General features: G+C 46.8%; 1 protein-coding gene and 1 long non-coding RNA gene across 3 annotated transcripts in view; both read right to left on the bottom strand.

Annotated features, from left to right (window-relative positions):
• Nucleotides 1-6,000, bottom strand: part of SFXN2 (sideroflexin 2) — a 192,452-nt gene that overhangs the window by 39,342 nt on the left and 147,110 nt on the right. The gene's annotated exons all lie outside the window — the stretch shown is intronic.
• Nucleotides 1,485-6,000, bottom strand: part of LOC135058166 (uncharacterized) — a 29,964-nt gene continuing 25,448 nt past the window's right edge. The window contains exon 3 of the long non-coding RNA XR_010244652.1: nucleotides 1,485-1,710. This is a non-coding gene — a long non-coding RNA (uncharacterized LOC135058166). The remainder of the gene's footprint in view (nucleotides 1,711-6,000) is intronic.

Here is a 6,000-nt window from a genome sequence, read left to right as displayed (position 1 = left end):
ATACCACTGGAATTTGACCCTAATCAGTTTGCCTATCGGTCGATCAGATCAACTGAAGACGCAGCTCTTATGGTGCTTCACAGGGTACTTTGTCATCTTGAAAATAGACACTCCTATGCTAGATTGTTATTCATGGATTATAGCTCCGCCTTTAACAAGGTAGTACCAGCAGTGTTAGTAAAAAAGCTTTCAGAGATCGGATATATTACGGTCATATGCAATTGGCTGTTGGATTTCCTGACAGACAGTCAGACTGGGCTCTGACTTGTCTTCGGAACTGGTATTAAACGTAGGAGTTCCGCAGGGTTGTGTTCTAAGCCCTTTTTTATATTCTTTGTATACCTCCGACTGTGAGTCTATTTCGGAAACAATTTCTGTGATAAAGTTTGCGGATGATACCACACTGGTGGGTTTGATTACTAGCGGAGATGAGAGTAGTTATAGAGAGGAAGTGAGAAGACTCGCTGAGTGGGGAGTAAAAAACAACCTGTTATTAAACGGTAAGAAAACTAAGGAGGTTGTGATAGATTTTAGGAAATCTAAAAAAACTAGCAACATCTGCCCGTTGATACTGAACGGTGAGGAGGTGGATAGGGTTACCGATGTGAAATTTTTGGGGATTAAATTTACAGAGGATTTATCATGGTCCTTGCATATCACGCGAGTGGTTAAGAAGGCTCAGCAGCGTCTTTTTTTCTTACGGAAGCTCCAAGCAGCAGGACTGCAGCAATCAACTCTTGTTAATTTCTACCGCTGGGTGATTGAGAGCTTGCTGACCTACGCGATCACGGTGTGGCATGGTAATGCCAAGTGTTCTGATCTTGTTGCCCTGGAGAGAGTGATCAAATCTGCAGAGAGGATCACTGGCCAATCCTTGCCTAGGTTGGTGGATGTACTCACTGCAAGGAGTCTGTCGAAGGCAATTAAGATGACTGAAGATGGGAGTCACCAATGTAATAGTTTTTTTCCCTTCTGCCATCGGGGAGATATTATAGGTGTTTAAGATGTCGTACCACTAGGTTAAGGAATAGTTTCTTCCCTTCTGTGATTGTTAGCTTGACTTCTCAACTTTGCTAAATTTTATGTGATGTATTTTATCTGGTGTACATGATATGAGAACTGCATGTACTGTAATTTCGCGATACATGTTCATGCTATAGTGACAATAAATTATTCTTATCCTATCTATGTCCAGCACTATATTTTACAATCAGGGTGGAGATGCATCAACGCTTGGGAGAGAAAAAATTGATAGAGAGTTAAAGTAGCAACCAGTTACTTACTGTGAAACCTAGCCTTTAAAATGACAGTTAGAAACTGATTGGTTAGTACAGTACTTTCTCTCTCTCTAAGCTTTGCTATTTCCCCCCCCCCCCCCCCCCAAAGTATCTAACGGACCCACTTACAGTCTCAGGGTGGGCCTATAACAATCCTGCAAGACTTCTAGGACAGAGTACATGGCATTGCATCATCTACCTACATGGAGAGTTTGTATTATCAGCAGGGTCTGCATCATCTGCAGAGGGCGGCTGGCAGGACGTAGAAGTCCGTTCCAGTTCTGTAGTAGCCAGAGAATCTTCACACTCGTTTATCTGTGTCTGCTCATTTGCAGACTGTTTCCCTTCCTTTCTGTATTTGCGAGATTTCCTTTGAATCTTTTTTAACAGCTGTGCAGGACTTTGGTGCAGAGATAAATCTGTGCCCACTTTTCTGTAAAACAAACAAAACGTAAAATAAGATTTTACTTACCGATAAATCTATTTCTCGGAGTCCGTAGTGGATGCTGGGGTTCCTGAAAGGACCATGGGGAATAGCGGCTCCGCAGGAGACAGGGCACAAAAAGTAAAGCTTTTCCGATCAGGTGGTGTGCACTGGCTCCTCCCCCTATGACCCTCCTCCAGACTCCAGTTAGGTACTGTGCCCGGACGAGCGTACACAATAAGGGAGGATTTTGAATCCCGGGTAAGACTCATACCAGCCACACCAATCACACCGTACAACTTGTGATCTAAACCCAGTTAACAGTATGATAACAGCGGAGCCTCTGAAAGATGGCTTCCTTCAACAATAACCCGAATTAGTTAACAATAACTATGTACAATTTATGCAGATAATCCGCACTTGGGATGGGCGCCCAGCATCCACTACGGACTCCGAGAAATAGATTTATCGGTAAGTAAAATCTTATTTTCTCTATCGTCCTAGTGGATGCTGGGGTTCCTGAAAGGACCATGGGGATTATACCAAAGCTCCCAAACGGGCGGGAGAGTGCGGATGACTCTGCAGCACCGAATGAGAGAACTCCAGGTCCTCCTTAGCCAGAGTATCAAATTTGTAAAATTTTACAAACGTGTTCTCCCCTGACCACGTAGCTGCTCGGCAAAGTTGTAATGCCGAGACCCCTCGGGCAGCCGCCCAAGATGAGCCCACCTTCCTTGTGGAGTGGGCCTTTACAGATGTAGGCTGTGGCAAGCCTGCCACAGAATGTGCAAGTTGGATTGTGCTACAGATCCAACGAGCAATCGTCTGCTTAGACGCAGGAGCACCCATCTTGTTGGGTGCATACAATATAAACAACGAGTCAGATTTTCTGACTCCAGCTGTCCTTGCAATATATATTTTTAATGCTCTGACAACGTCCAGTAACTTGGAGTCCTCCAAGTCACTTGTAGCCGCAGGCACTACAATAGGCTGGTTCAGATGAAATGCTGACACCACCTTAGGGAGAAAATGCGGACGAGTCCGCAGTTCTGCCCTGTCCGAATGGAAAATCAGATATGGGCTTTTGTAAGATAAAGCTGCCAATTCTGACACTCTCCTGGCAGAAGCCAGGGCTAGAAGCATGGTCACTTTCCATGTGAGATATTTCAAATCCACCTTTTTTAGTGGTTCAAACCAATGAGATTTTAGGAAGTCCAAAACCACATTTAGATCCCACGGTGCCACTGGAGGCACCACAGGAGGCTGTATATGCAGCACTCCCTTAACAAAGGTCTGGACTTCAGGGACTGAAGCCAATTCTTTTTGAAAGAAAATCGACAGGGCCGAAATTTGAACCTTAATAGATCCCAATTTGAGACCCATTGACAATCCTGATTGCAGGAAATGTAGGAATCGACCCAGTTGAAATTCCTCCGTCGGAGCACTCCGATCTTCGCACCACGCAACATATTTTCGCCAAATTCGGTGATAATGTTGCACGGTTACTTCCTTCCTTGCTTTAATCAAAGTAGGAATGACTTCTTCCGGCATGCCTCTTTCCTTTAGGATCCGGCGTTCAACCGCCATGCCGTCAAACGCAGCCGCGGTAAGTCTTGAAACAGACAGGGACCCTGCTGAAGCAAGTCCCTCCTTAGAGGTAGAGGCCACGGATCTTCCGTGATCATCTCTTGAAGTTCCGGGTACCAAGTCCTCCTTGGCCAATCCGGAACCACTAGTATCGTTCTTACGCCTCTTTGCCGTATAATTCTCAATACTTTTGGTATGAGAGGCAGAGGAGGAAACACATACACCGACTGGTACACCCAAGGCGTTACCAGCGCGTCCACAGCTATTGCCTGCGGATCTCTTGACCTGGCGCAATACCTGTCCAGTTTTTTGTTGAGGCGAGACGCCATCATGTCCACCATTGGTCTTTCCCAACGGTTACCAGCATGTGGAAGACTTCTGGATGAAGTCCCCACTCTCCCGGGTGAAGATCGTGTCTGCTGAGGAAGTCTGCTTCCCAGTTGTCCACTCCCGGGATGAACACTGCTGACAGTGCTATCACATGATTCTCTGCCCAGCGAAGAATCCTTGCAGCTTCTGCCATTGCCCTCCTGCTTCTTGTGCCGCCCTGTCTGTTCACATGGGCGACTGCCGTGATGTTGTCCGACTGGATCAATACCGGTTTTCCCTGAAGCAGAGGTTCTGCCTGGTTTAGAGCATTGTATATTGCTCTTAGTTCCAGAATGTTTATGTGAAGAGACGTTTCCAGGCTCGTCCATACTCCCTGGAAGTTTCTTCCTTGTGTGACTGCTCCCCAGCCTCTCAGGCTGGCGTCCGTGGTCACCAGGATCCAATCCTGTATGCCGAATCTGCGGCCCTCCAATAGATGAGCACTCTGCAACCACCACAGAAGAGACACCCTTGTCCTTGGAGACAGGGTTATCCGTAGGTGCATCTGAAGATGCGACCCTGACCATTTGTCCAACAGATCCCTTTGGAAAATTCTTGCGTGGAATCTGCCGAATGGAATCGCTTCGTAAGAAGCCACCATTTTTCCCAGGACTCTTGTGCATTGATGTACAGACACCTTTCCTGGTTTTAGGAGGTTCCTGACAAGCTCGGATAACTCCTTGGCTTTTTCCTCCGGGAGAAAAACCTTTTTCTGAACCGTGTCCAGAATCATCCCTAGGAACAGCAGACGAGTTGTCGGCATTAACTGGGATTTTGGAATATTCAGAATCCACCCGTGCTGTTTTAGCACTTCTTGAGACAGTGCTAATCCCATCTCTAGCTGTTCTCTGGACCTCGCCCTTATTAGGAGATCGTCCAAGTATGGGATAATTAATACGCCTTTTCTTCGAAGAAGAATCATCATCTCGGCCATTACCTTTGTAAAGATCCGAGGTGCCGTGGACAATCCGAACGGCAGCGTCTGAAACTGATAGTGACAGTTTTGTACAACGAACCTGAGGTACCCCTGGTGTGAGGGGTAAATTGGAACGTGGAGATACGCATCCTTGATGTCCAAGGATACCATAAAGTCCCCCTCTTCCAGGTTCGCTATCACTGCTCTGAGTGACTCCATTTTGAACTTGAACTTCTTTATGTACAGGTTCAAGGACTTCAGATTTAGAATAGGCCTTACCGAGCCATCCGGCTTCGGTACCACAAAAAGAGTGGAATAATACCCCTTCCCTTGTTGCAGAAGAGGTACCTTGACTATCACCTGCTGAGAGTACAGCTTGTGAATGGCTTCCAACACCGTCTCCCTTTCGGAGGGGGACGTTGGTAAAGCAGACCTCAGGAAACGGCGAGGTGGATCTGTCTCTAATTCCAACCTGTATCCCTGAGATATTATCTGCAGGATCCAGAGATCTACTTGCGAGTGAGCCCACTGCGCGCTGTAATTTTTGAGACGACCGCCCACCGTCCCCGAGTCCGCTTGAGAAGCCCCAGCGTCATGCTGAGGCTTTTGTAGAAGCCGGGGAGGGCTTCTGATCCTGGGAAGGAGCTGCGTGTTGCTGTCTCTTCCCTCGACCTTTGCCTCGTGGCAAATATGAATAGCCCTTTGCTCTCTTATTTTTAAAGGAACGAAAGGGCTGCGGTTGAAAAGTCGGTGCCTTTTTCTGTTGGGGAGTGACTTGAGGTAGAAAGGTGGATTTCCCGGCTGTAGCCGTGGCCACCAAATCTGATAGACCGACTCCAAATAACTCCTCCCCCTTATACGGCAAAACTTCCATATGCCGTTTTGAATCCGCATCGCCTGTCCACTGTCGCGTCCATAAAGCTCTTCTGGCCGAAATGGACATAGCACTTACCCGTGATGCCAGTGTGCATATATCCCTCTGTGCATCACGCATATAAAGAAATGCATCCTTTATTTGTTCTAACGACAGTAAAATATTGTCCCTGTCCAGGGTATCAATATTTTCAATCAGGGATTCTGACCAAACTACCCCCGCACTGCCCATCCAGGCAGTTGCTACAGCTGGTCGTAGTATAACACCTGCATGTGTGTATATACTTTTTTGGATATTTTCCATCCTCCTATCTGATGGATCTTTAAGTGCGGCCGTCTCAGGAGAGGGTAACGCCACTTGTTTAGATAAGCGTGTTAGCGCCTTGTCCACCCTAGGAGGTGTTTCCCAGCGCTCCCTAACCTCTGGCGGGAAAGGGTATAATGCCAATAATTTCTTTGAAATTATCAGCTTTTTATCAGGGGCAACCCACGCTTCATTACACACGTCATTTAGTTCTTCTGATTCAGGAAAAACTATAGGTAGTTTTTTCATA

Source organism: Pseudophryne corroboree, chromosome 3, assembly GCF_028390025.1.
Source record: "Pseudophryne corroboree isolate aPseCor3 chromosome 3, aPseCor3.hap2, whole genome shotgun sequence".
Classification (NCBI taxonomy): domain Eukaryota; kingdom Metazoa; phylum Chordata; class Amphibia; order Anura; family Myobatrachidae; genus Pseudophryne; species Pseudophryne corroboree.
Note: the sequence above shows the minus strand (reverse complement) of the source record. Positions and strands in the feature narration are given on the sequence as shown.